At 25.9% G+C, this 13,448-nt stretch overlaps 1 protein-coding gene across 1 annotated transcript in view; it reads left to right on the top strand.

The window, feature by feature from the left end:
* LOC113389735 (tyrosine kinase receptor Cad96Ca-like) overlaps positions 1-13,192 on the top strand; it is a 52,522-nt gene extending 39,330 nt beyond the window's left edge. Inside the window, exon 15 of the mRNA XM_026626749.1 lies at positions 13,077-13,192. The gene's annotated coding sequence lies outside the window, so the exon portion shown is untranslated. The remainder of the gene's footprint in view (positions 1-13,076) is intronic.
* Positions 13,193-13,448: the final 256 nt, after the last annotated feature.

Genomic DNA, 13,448 nt, shown 5'->3' with positions numbered 1-13,448 from the left:
ATTCCCATACCAGAATAACATATAGATTTTCCGGAATAATATTTTATATAAAAACATAATATGATTCTTTCATATTTTTATGGAAATTTTTGTCAAAAAAAGCCAAAAAACCATCTCTTCGTACTGTCGTCCCACGCTCGTATAAAAATGATGTGATCTTCTAGAGGAAATTGTATTCGGGATGAAAAAGTACAGATTTTGTTTTAAAATACATAAAAATACAAAGAAATGTGGATATCAATACTCATATTATTTTAATTATTCCAGTGTCAAACGATTCAGAATGACATAAAACCTCAAAGTTTATCTGGCGAAAGCCTAAACTTTTCTTTCAGGAATTCATTAAGTTAATGTTATTATTTTAGAATAATTGTTTGTCCAGTGGCGTACATAAAAATAATACCAAGGGCCCACTTGTCCATTCAACTTTGATGTCCTTTAAGGGCACACAATAGAAACTAGACAATGCCTTTAGTATAGACCTTTTTGTGTATTGTCCACGAACTTTTGGAAGTTTCCTAAAACTTTATAATAATAGTTGACATAAATCACTACAATTTACCCTATGAGGGGCAAAAAAACATACGTCAAATTATAAACCCAAGATGAAAAAGATTTTAATACCCCTAAGTGATAAGGGTTATTCACCCTTAAATTTTTGTTTTAATTCTCAGACGATTTTTTTGTCCATATTTTATCTATAATGTGGCATTAAAAAATACGTACAACCCTAAATTTTTACGTTTTTATCACTAACCCCTATTTTTTATATGCATTTTAGTAAATCAATTAAATTTATACCGCTTTCAGTTAAAATTTGTGACCATAAAGAAAAAGCTTAAATCTTATTTCAAAATACAATTTACTTTTATTAAGAGTTTTCCATCCAACACTAACATTTTTTTAAATTTTTAGGTTATTTTTTTATTTAAATTTTCTATAATTTGAATTTGATAAATACACAGAAGACTTTTTGCTTTGAAAAACAATTTATTTTCATCAAGAATTGTCCAACTCTAGAATTTTTTTTTATATTTTGTAATCACTTTTTTGAAGTAAAACTTCTTTAGGCGCGACTAGTGTGTTAATCCGTACAAATGCAACGGAAGTGCGTTACGGCAGATAAGATGAGATAATAGTCAAGTGCCAATGCAAAGATTCGTCATTCACTCTCGATGATATCATTTCTATACGGGTCGATTGTGATTGATCGTCGTGTATGTGAATAGAGATCTGTCGTTGTATGTGTACCGATATCAACAAGGAAATCGGCATAGATAAATAAACATTTTAAAGTTACATCATAGTATTAAATCTTGATTTAATGAAAAATGCCTGAATCAGCGGAATATTTTTCCGTGTTCCTTGAAAATAATAAAATAAATTAAACATTTGTGCCGTGTACTAAACGTAAGTTTATTGATTAGAAATTATTTCTATATTATTCGTAAATAAGAAGGGACTCTACTGACGACCAAATAGAAAAAAATTCAAAAAGACTACTGATGATTAAATTAAAACTTAAAGTAAAAAGAAAAAAAGGACTCTACTGACGAGCAAAATTGAAAATGAAAGAAAAAGGGACTCTAATGATGAGCAAAATAAAAATTAAATTAAAAAGGGACTCTACTGACGAGCAAAACTAAATTTTTTTTGGGTTATTGTTCATAGCAAACAATACACAAAACTAAAAATAAAAGAAAAATAAACTCTACTTATAATTAAATTAAAAATAGAAGAAAATGGGACCCTCCTGACGAGCAAACTAAAAATTAAAGAGAAAGGGACTCTACTGACGACCAAATAGAAATAAAATTCAAAGAGACTACTGATAATTGAATTAATAATTAAAGGAAAAAGAAAAAAAGGACTCTACTGACGAGCAAAATTGAAAATGAAAAAAAGGACTCTACTGACGAGCAAACTAAAAAAATAAAATTAAAAAGGGACTCTACTGACGAGCAAAATAAAAATAAAATTCACAGAGACTCTACTGATGATTGAATTAAAGTTAATGGTAAAAGGGACTATACTGACGAGCATACTGAAAGGGACTCTACTGACGAGCATACTAAAAATAAAATTAAAAAGGAACTCTACTGACGAGCAAAACTAAATTTTTTTTGGTTTATTGTTCATAGCAAACTATACACAAACTAAAAATGAAAGAAAAAAACTCTACTGATAATTAAATTAAAAATGGAAGAAAATGAGACTCTCCTGACGAGCAAACTAAAAATTAAAGAAAAAGGGACTCTACTGACGACCAAATAGAAATAAAATTCAAAGATACTCTACTGATGATTAAATTAATAATTAAAGGAAAAAGAAAAAAAGGACTCTACTGACGAGCAAATTGAAACTGAAAGAAAAAGGGACTCTACTGACGAGCAATCTAAAAATAACATTAAAAAGGGACTCTACTGACGAGCAAAACTAAAAATAAAATCAAAAATCGACTTTTAGTTTCTATAAATCTTTGAAGTTATTAAAATGAAAATATTTTTTGCCAAGACATTATTTATTATTATTATTATTAGACATATTACAGCTGTTTACAGAATGAGATTATATCGCCAGCGAAAAAGTAAAAAAAATACAAGCAGTCAATGAATGTATGTTAATTTTAATTACATGAAGTTCTTCAAACACAATTATTACATAATCCACTTAAAACAATATTTGTTTAGGCGTTGTTTAACATTTTATAGAATTTATTAATGAGCAATTACTTCATTTCTCTAATGAAGATTCAAGTCCAAAATGCAAATTACAATGACAAACCGATCATGTCGTATTTGAAGTATGACTTTAATTACATTATTGTTTTTAAATATTATACAAATTTTTAATATTATTATAAATATATAATTTATAATTTATCATTATATAAATGTGTATAATGATTGACGACACTATTAAATGTGTGCATCACGAGTGTTAACATATTACTAATGAACATTATTCAAAATTGTTATATGATGTATTTATTTTTACTTAAATACCATCTTGTACAGTAGCGAATAAGTTTTACTTCAATCGCTTGTGAACCTTACGCGCACTCATTTTTTGTTAGCCTCCCTTTGCACTTGTGCACCACATTTGCAATCGTTTAGTTATTTTTGTACTACATTTTATATGAAAAATATTTTTTTGCTAATATATATATATATATATATATATATATATATATTTACATATCCACATATATCCATATTCCGAATTTAGAATCAAATTTCCGTCCCCCAAAATTTTTCCCATGACACGCGATATCCTGATGATGACATCGCGTCGTTAGTCGTAACATGTTACATCCTTTCCCGTCCCCAACTACCCCCAATAAAAATCCAAACATTGGGGGTAGTTTTTCCCCCCCACTCCTCCTGTGGCGCCCTCCAACGACGAGGCGCTCCACTATGGGAGAGATCATTCGTCGCGCGGTCGTCGTAGGGTCAACATCGAAGATAAAAGATAAAAATTTGATAATTAGATAATAAAAATAAATCGAGAGTTTTGAAAAAAATATTAAAATATTTTGCAAGGTGTTAGAAAATTTTTAAAAATAAATTGGAAGTGTTGAGATTTTTTTTAAGGACCTTCAAAAAAAAAAATCAAGTGTTGTGTTACTCGGGGTTAATTAATTTTTTATTAATAAGTGTTGATTTTTTTATGGATTAAAGTGTTGGTGTATAATTACAAATGGATTGTAATTTTAATTTTAGTGATTGTTAAAAAAAATAATTTATATAATTAATTAAACTAATAGGTACAGTTGGAGTCGTCGATTTTATGGTTTTTAAGAACAAAATATTTTTGAAATAGCTAATATTTCTTCTATTTTTTTTTCAAGTGCTTTTTTAAAATTTAACGTACAGTTTTTTATTATTTTGAAAAATAATAAATTATGATAATTCAAAAAGTAATGAATGTGCAAAAAATAAAAAGTATATGCTAAATTACATAATTTTTAAAAATAGTATAATGTAAGTTGTTAGCATAAGTTTTCTAAATTTAAAATGACGTTTTTCTGTTGTTTTGCAATTTTTTTGCAGTTTCAATAAAAATTGTGCGTAGTAAAAACGAAAATTAAAAAATGTAAGATAATTTACAGAGCAATGGTTATAAATAAATGAAAAATAAAATAAATAAATAAATAAATGGTTATAAAAATAAATAAATGGTTATAAATAAATTGAATTAAGTTCGGAATAATTATTATAAATTAATCAACTTACACAAAATTTAATTTTCAAAAATTAAAAAAAAATATTTTTATTATAGTTTCGATAATTCAAATTATTATTGATTTATTACCTTATATTAAATTTGATTTTCTAAATTCTATAAGAATATTTTAATACAGTTTCGATAATTTATATTATATTATGATTTTCTAAATTTAATAATTAATTTAACAAACATAATAATTTTTAATGGGTTACAATATTATTTCAATTATTTAATTTATTAATAATTGTGTAAATTAATGTATTTTTTTAAATTTACTGTGATACTTTAATTTTTGATTAACACGTTGACGGACAATTGCGGCTGTAGCCGTCAAAGTGAAGTTCACAATGCGGCATGACTGCTATAGCCGTCCAAAACGAAACGGTCGTTTTTAGACACTACGGCTATAGCAGCCCAAATGTGCACTTACTGGCGTATACGTAGAAGCATAGTGTCGTGTTTTGAAAACATCTTTTTAGGTTGAAGTTCATATTTCACCTGTTATACGAGTTGCAGATTCAGTATGCACATGGTTGTGAAGGGAGTAGTGCGATCGTGTTTTCTATTGAATTTATAGTTCTTATTGATACGTTTAACGATATTTATTATTATTTATATAACTATACTGGTATGTATTTGTTTATTATTCATTTTATACTTTAAACAGAAAAGGTAATCTTTCATCTACTGGATGTAGCAGTATGGAATTCTTTCTACATCTTTAAACAAAGACAGGTTCTCAAATGAAGTATATAGAGTACAGGGAAGCAATCATACGATCTCTAACTGGTATAGATAATGAACGGGATGGAAGAACTTTGGTTCAATTTAAACGTGCACAAATCCAAACCAATGAAATCAACAACAATGGAACACAGCATTTTCCTGAGAAAATTTTACCTCCTGAAAATTATCAGCGAAAAACATTTTTCAGCGTTGTAAACAATGTTATAAACAGGGAATAAGGAAGGAAACATCATATTACTGCAAGAATTGCAATTGTATAATAATTATAAAATTATAATAATTTTTTTTGTCATTTATTTATTTTTGTTTGATTAAGAACTAACATTTCGTGTAAAACTCCCAAAAATACTTTGTTGCATACAAAAATTGCTTGTTTGAACCATTAAACCTGTCATTTACGTTTTTAAATTTTTGCTGTTATAGCCGCAACCTAATTAAAGGTACTAAATTAATCAAAATTAAGTTTATTTAAGCAGAAAGAGTAAAACTATACTTCTAACATTCTAAAATTCACAAAAACATATAGTGTCAATTTTCGAACTTCGCTTGTTCCTACTGTCCGTCAACGTGTTAATATTTTTTTAAATATCTCATATTTTTTAAATTTTTTTTAAAAAGGAGGATACAAAAATATTTGTTGGAATTTTATATTGATTTGGTCTTTTTAATTTGGAATAATATTTTTATTTGGTTCTGCAAATTTTATAATTTCTTAATTTTTAAAAATAAATAAAATAAAAAATGTAAAAATAGTAATTATCATAAAAGTATAGATATGCATTAAAAACACTTTTTTAAATTTTGCAAACATATAAGAATTTAATAATTAATATATTTTATATATATTAGTTATAGAGAAAACAAATAAATTTCAAGAAATCTCAAAATTATCTAATATATTCTAATAACATTAAATTTCTATTATTTAATATAGATACTGCATTAATTATTTATTAAATTATATTATAAAATATGGAAAAAAAGTTTCGAATAAAAATAAGTAATTAATTTTAAACAAACAAATAATTTCTAAAAGTTGTAAAAAATAATTTATTCTTCCAATTAAATTTTTTTCATTTGCAACAGAGACTATATTTATATAATATTAAAATATATGTTAAAATGTTAAAGAGTATATATAACAAAAATTGTTCTTGGAACAACAATAATATATATTATTAAAAAAATAATATCAAATTTGTTATTTGTATAAAGTGTGTAATTTAATGCATGTATAAAGTGTGACAAAAATGTTTAAAAAAAAGTTTAAATGCATTTAATAAAATAAGTATATGTAAATAATATTGAATGTTATAGTATAAATTATTATTAAAAAAAAAATAGTGCACATGTGAATTTTGTCACATTTGGATGGAAGTACTAAAAAAAGTAAGTTTTATGTCCAAAATTTTATTCCCAATCACACCAATCTCCTCTAATATATCATTTACCCTCATATCAATATACTAATTCAGAATATGAATAGAATAATTCAATTTCAATTCGATATTCACTAAAACCCACATCAATTACCAAAATGTCAAATTAGCAAATATTTCACCGGATTTAATCATAATTAAATCGAATTATTATGTTTGACCTATTGGCAAGTTGCACGAATGTAATTGAATATCGAGGGAATGGATAATTAGATGACAGCAAAGTTTGGCAAAATGTTTTGGGGTTTTCGGAGGCGATTTTTGGGTATACGGAGTTGCTGTAGGGTTTTATAATGTTAGATAATATTGTAGATAATTGAATTTTATATAAATTTGTCGAAGAAATTTTTTAAATCGCGCAAGTAGTTTATAAATACATTAAAAAATAAATGTATGTCTGTTGCAAGAACACAATAGGTATTGAAGCCGTATTAAAACTAATTGATTTTCTATTGAATTTTAAAAGTACACCGAGTTGTTGTAGGGGTTTGTGGTGTTTGAAAATATTGTAGAGAATTCAATTTTATATAAATTTTCTTCATACAGCATTTCATTTTTAGAAATATTTTAAGTTATGAATTATGACAAAATGATGCACTTTAGTAACGCACCTATTAAATTTTCATTTTTGAGTGAAACATATGGGTATACCGAGTTGATGTTGGTATATAATATTGTAAATTATGCATTTTAGTACAATTTGCCAAATACACTATTTGTGTTTCGACAATAGTTTAAAAGTTATAAATTATTTAAGCGAACATATGTCATTCTCATAGAGTTCATACTCGTATACTGTAATATTGATATTTCAGAAATATTTTTCAGTTTCAAAGCAAGTTATGAGTATACAGAGTTGATATAGGGCATTATGATGTTAGACAATATTATTAACTATTCAATTTTGTATATATTTTCCTAATATACTATTTGTATTCAACGAATAGTTCAAAATTTATAAATTATTTAGCGAGTCCTTTCTCATGTACAACGAGATTTATAAATGTCATTTTTAAACCTTTGTATGAGTACACCGAGTAAATATAGGGCATAATGATGTTAGACAATATTATTAACTATTCAATTTTGTATATATTTTCCAAATATACTATTAGTATTCAGCGAATAGTTCAAAAGTTATAAATTATTTAGCGAGTCCTTCCTCATGTACAACGAGATTTATAAATGTCATTTTCAAACCTTTGTATGGGTACACCGAGTAAATATAGGGCATAATGATGTTAGACAATATTATTAACTATTTAATTTTGTATGTATTTTCCAAATATACTATTAGTATTCAGCGAATAGTTCAAAAGTTATAAATTATTTAGCGAGTCCTTCCTCATGTACAACGAGATTTATAAATGTCATTTTCAAACCTTTGTATGAATATACCGAGTCAATATAGGGCATAATGATGTTAGACAATATTATTAACTATTGAATTTTGTATATATTTTCCAATTATACTATTAGTATTCACCGAATAGTTCAAAAGTTATAAATTATTTAGCGAGTCCTTCCTCATGTACAACGAAATTTATAAATGTCATTTTCAAACCTTTGTATGGGTACACCGAGTAAATATAGGGCATAATGATGTTAGACAATATTATTAACTATTTAATTTTGCATAAATTCTGCTAACAAACTATTTATCTCCGACAAATATTTTAGAAGTTATGAGTCACTTACCCATTTAGCCATTTACCCATCAGCTCTATGTCTATTAAATCAAAAGCGAAAATTCACAAAACGTTCCTCCACCGTTTGTATAGAAGTTTTTTTTTTCATACAATTTTCGGTTTATCTATTCTGCTGCTGCTGCTGCAGCAGAGTTTTAATGAGTTAAGAACAGTTTTCAGCAGTTAAAGCACACGTTTTAGTAAATTTTATTTCATTAAAACAAAAACACGACTCGAATAGTGAAAATCTGGTTAAAATCCACGAGAAAAAGTAAATAGTAGCTGTACAAAGTGTTGAAAAGGATATATGGGTATATATATATATATATATATATATATATACCCAACATTTCTGGGCTCAATTTATGAGAGCTTCATCAATTTTTTTAATATTTTGCTTAATAACAAATGCGTATTATTAATTAAACTAATATAGAAGATTAATCCATCTCATATAGAATTTCATGTATATCCATGTACATTAATTAATGAGAATATAATATCAGCAAATCTGACATAAGCCTATTTGATTCTAGATTTATTATCAAATCCTATTTAAGGAGAACAGATTTTGTCTAATTAAGGGAAGAAATGTTCCCTTATATACCCGCATAAGGATTTCATACAGATTCTTTTAGATACAATTTGGCAAAAAACTAAAACAAAAAAATAAATTAATATGCAGAAATAAATATAAATACGTTACTGTATATAATTTTATAGTTGCTAAAGTTATCGATTTGTTTAAATTATTTCTAATATAGCGACATACAAGTATTTTGTACTTATATGATGCAAAACTGTATATAATTTATTACAATATATACTTTTGTATATGTCTTCGAACTAAATTTTGCATTATTTCGCAAAAACTTATAAAATTCCTCAGCCACCCATATCAAATTAATAATGTACTCTACAAGTTTTCTATTGCCAAAGTCTAGCGATTTATTTTAATTATTTTTAATATAGCAGTATATAAATATTTTGTATTTAAATGATGCAAAATTTTATTACATTTTACTACAAATATAATAAATATACAGCTTTAAATTAAATTTTGAGTAATTTTGCAAAAACTGATTAAATTGTGCTCACCCTCTTACAGCATCGACAATTTCACTTCAAAAGTTTTTCATTGCCGAAGTTTATCGATTTATTATAATATTTCTAATATAGCAAACATACAATTATTTTTCAGTTAAATGATGCTAAATTTTACGTAATTTATTGCAATATATACTGATGTATAAGTCTTTAAACTAAATTTTGAGTAATTTTGCAAAAACTTAAAAATGTCCTCAGCCACCCATATCAATTTTATGTACTCTACAAGTTTTCTATTGCCAAATTCTAGCGATTTATTATAATTATTTTTAATAAAGCAATATACAAATATTTTGTAACTATGTTATGCAGAATTTTATAAACTTTGCTATAATAAATGTACAGGTCTCTTAACAAAATTTTGAGTTTTTGGTAAAAAAACTGATAAAATGTCCTCAGCCATCCGTATCAATTTATTGTTCTCTACAAGTTTTCTATTGCCAAAGTTTAGCAATTTATTTTAATTATTTTTAATATAGCAACATACAATTCTTTTGCAATTAAATGATACAGAATTTTATATATTTTACTACAAAATATAATTATATATACACCTTCAAACTAAATTTTGAGTTTTTTATAGAAACTGATAAAAGATCCGCAACATCTCAGTAAAATAAAAGTTTCTTATAGCTAAAGTTAATTGATTTATTATAATTATTTTTAATATAGCAACATACAATTATTTATAGTTAAATGATGCAAAATTTGATATATTTTACTAAACATATAATAATATATACGCCTCCAAACTAAATCTTTAGTTTTTTTTTGCGAAAACTGATGATGACAAATCTTTTCATTGGCCCTCGACTCTGCCGTAACGCACTTCCGTTGCATTTGTACAGATTTACACCCTAGTCGCGACTGAAAAAGTTTTACTTTAAAATTCAGATGCATTTATTTAAATAATTCAGCACCGCCCAAGTCATTCATGTTTATAAATTTCAACAACCCATCAACTGATGAATGACAAATCTTTACATTGGCCCTCGACCTTGCCCGTAAACGCACTTCCGTTGCTTTGTACGGATTTACACCCTAGTCGCGCCTGAAAAAGTTTTACTTTAAAATTAGAAGCATTTATTTAAATAATTCAGCACCACCCAAGTCATTCAGTTTATAAATTTCAACAACCCATCACCCATCGCCATGGATTATTTTTCAAAACTCGAACCCCTTCCCAATACTCGAACCCCACCGCCTGGTGGTGGAGTAATACATTAATTAACGATAATCAACGTCGACTGGCGGTTGACTAGAATCGGACAGCCCTTGATGGTGGTTGGTGGTTGGTGGTTGACACAGGGTTAATTATCGCTAATGGGAAACTAATTCAAGGCACCTGAGCACCTTTTTAAAAGCTTCCAAACAGACGGAATGGGGATTATTTTGTTACGGTTAAATGTAATTATTTAGAAATTCTTCTAACGGATGATGAATCCAAACTTCTCCTACGCGGTTATTCTAATTTTGATAAATCTTTTTGGAGTTTATCAAGGACTATTTGTAAGATGTTATGAACTATACAACTATAGTAATATTGTAGAAATAAAAAAAAAAATGGCAACAACTTATTATTGTTAATTAGGTGAAAACTGTGAAAATGTTAAATTATGGGTAAGCAAAATAAAAACTGAAATATGCTTAGAATTAAATTATTAAAAATAAATAAAAAAATGAATAAATTTGATTTAAACGCTAAGACGTCAATTTTGAGTAATAAAAATAAATCGATAAACATTGTCAATAAAAATACAAGTAGTCAATGAATGTATGTCAATTTTGATACATGAAGTTTTTCAAACACAATTATTACATGATGAGTGAAATGTGTGGAAAACAATATTTGTTTAGGCGTGTTTAACATAATTTACTGTGCGAACAAATAATATAGATTTATGAGTCAGCAATTACTTCATTTCTCTAATGAAGGTTCATTTCTAAATGCAAATTACAATGACAAAACCGATCATGTCGTATTTGAAGTATGACTTTAATTACATTATTGTTTGTGAATATTGTACATATTTTTATTATATTTTATATTTTTATATTATGAATATATAGTTTATAATTCATCATTATTAGTATTTCTAATATTTTTGGGAAGTTAATAAAAGTAATAAAAAGCATGAAAATGGTCTCCAGGGTGATAAGACTCACCGCGTGTTGTAAATTTAATTTATTGCCAAAAATTATATAAATATTACTTTATGGTTAATTTACGATTGAGTAATCTTTTATAATTTCGGGATTTTCATTTCGTTTCGCCACGAATTAATTTATCAATTAGCCTTATGGCTGTTTTATTAAATCCATAAATTATATATAAACGGGTTTTAGGAAAAGTTAAGCATTTGCGGAAATATTTTAGTGATTTATGAGGGATTGTGAAAATTATTTATTTGCTAAACATTTAAGCTGCAAGTATAAGTTTATGTTTTCGTCACAAATTAAAATAATTGTGAGATAATTATTTTTACTGAACATTATTTAGAGACGTTTTGTCGAATCATGTTTCATTATTGTTGATAAAGACAGTATCAACAAACGAAATGATACCTTTTTACTTTGCTAAAATATTCAAGTAACATGTTTTTAAATTTATTTTTACTATTCAATACTAATTATATATATACTAGCTGACCCAGCAAACGCTGTTTTGCCATCAAAAATATTTTGCCGCTTTGCAGAAGTTCTTATAATATACGTGATATATTAATAATAATGTTATATTTTTATTACACAAATTTCTTTACATTTCGATAATTAATTCTAACGCATCATAGTGTTTTGTTTATTTTAATTTTATTTATGTCAGTGAAATTTTTTTAAGCAATGAATATATTGGATTTTAGTCTGAATCAACGCAGTACCATTATCTGAATTTATATAAATATCAGATTTTTTACTTTTGCATTTAATTTAAAAATATTGGATGTCAATTTCATATATCCAATATGCACTAAATTTTTAAATGCCAAAATATTTCCTTCATGATTTAAATTTAATATAATATGATATAATTTATTTTTCAATAGTGTTTTGTATCTATAATTTGTTTGGCAATATTGCCTATAACATAACTTGGAATAATTAATGTATTTATTTCTTATTGAAGTCGTTAAAAATTCAATTTATTTGAACTGTCAATATTTTGTTTATGATTAATATTAAATTCAATATGCCGCTTTTTTATTGTGATCTAATAATGTATTGATGAAGTTCTGGTATCCGAAATAATTTGGTAAGCTAATCAAATAAATATAAAATATAAATCTATTTATCTAATTATTTTCATAAATATTGACAAATGGCATTTTACTTTTTTTCGTGTCAACATTTATTTAAATTTATAAACATTGATTTTTAATTAGATTTTAAACTATGAACAGTGATTTTGAATATAGCATTTCATCTAATTTGGATATAAATGTTGGATATGTCTATATGTATATGTTTTTGAATTATATTGTTTGAACTGTCAAATTTTGTTTTCAAAATACATAATTTTTTTTTTCTCGAATTTTCCAAAAATTTTGACATTTGTCATTTTAGTGTTTTGTTTTTTTGCCATTTTCTGTCAAAATTTTTAGAAATTTATAAAAATTATATATTTATATTTTAAATTTAATTTTCAAAATTTCCTATAACCTAAGTTGGATATATATGCACACGATGAGACAATAAAATTTAAAATCGGTCCAGTAGTTTGGGCGTCCATCGCGAACCAACATCGTGACACGAGGTTTATATATATTTAGATATATATTTAACACATAATTATATAACCACCTACTTTGTTTATTATAGCTTCTAGCAGTAAACAAATTTTAATTTCTATATTTATAATTACTTTCAGACAGAAACTACAGAAACAGATAATTATAAACATCGTCTTCAAAGAGAAATATATCATTCTAGTGTAGTGTAATGTGAGTGAAGTGAGTGAAGTGCACCGTAGTCATGACGTTAATTGCAAAGGGTGGAAAAATAAAAAATAAGGGCTGGAAAAAAATAATGAATTTTAGGGAAAATGTGAGAAAAATATAGAAAGGATTGAATAAGGAAACTGTTGGCGAGATGGATGGGTCTAATTGCACTTACTACAGCTGCGAGGATTATAAGGTGAGTTAAATTTTATTTTATAGATACTATATATATATATATATATATATATATATATATATATATATGTGTGTGTGTGTGTGTGTGTGTAAAAAAAAGTACCTAA

The sequence above is a fragment of the Ctenocephalides felis genome, unplaced genomic scaffold, assembly GCF_003426905.1.
Source record: "Ctenocephalides felis isolate EL2017-DRISC unplaced genomic scaffold, ASM342690v1 CF-g0.4_SCAFFOLD_03573, whole genome shotgun sequence".
NCBI classification, from domain to species: domain Eukaryota; kingdom Metazoa; phylum Arthropoda; class Insecta; order Siphonaptera; family Pulicidae; genus Ctenocephalides; species Ctenocephalides felis.
The sequence above is the reverse complement of the archived record's forward strand: the minus strand, read 5'-3'. Positions and strand labels throughout refer to the sequence as shown.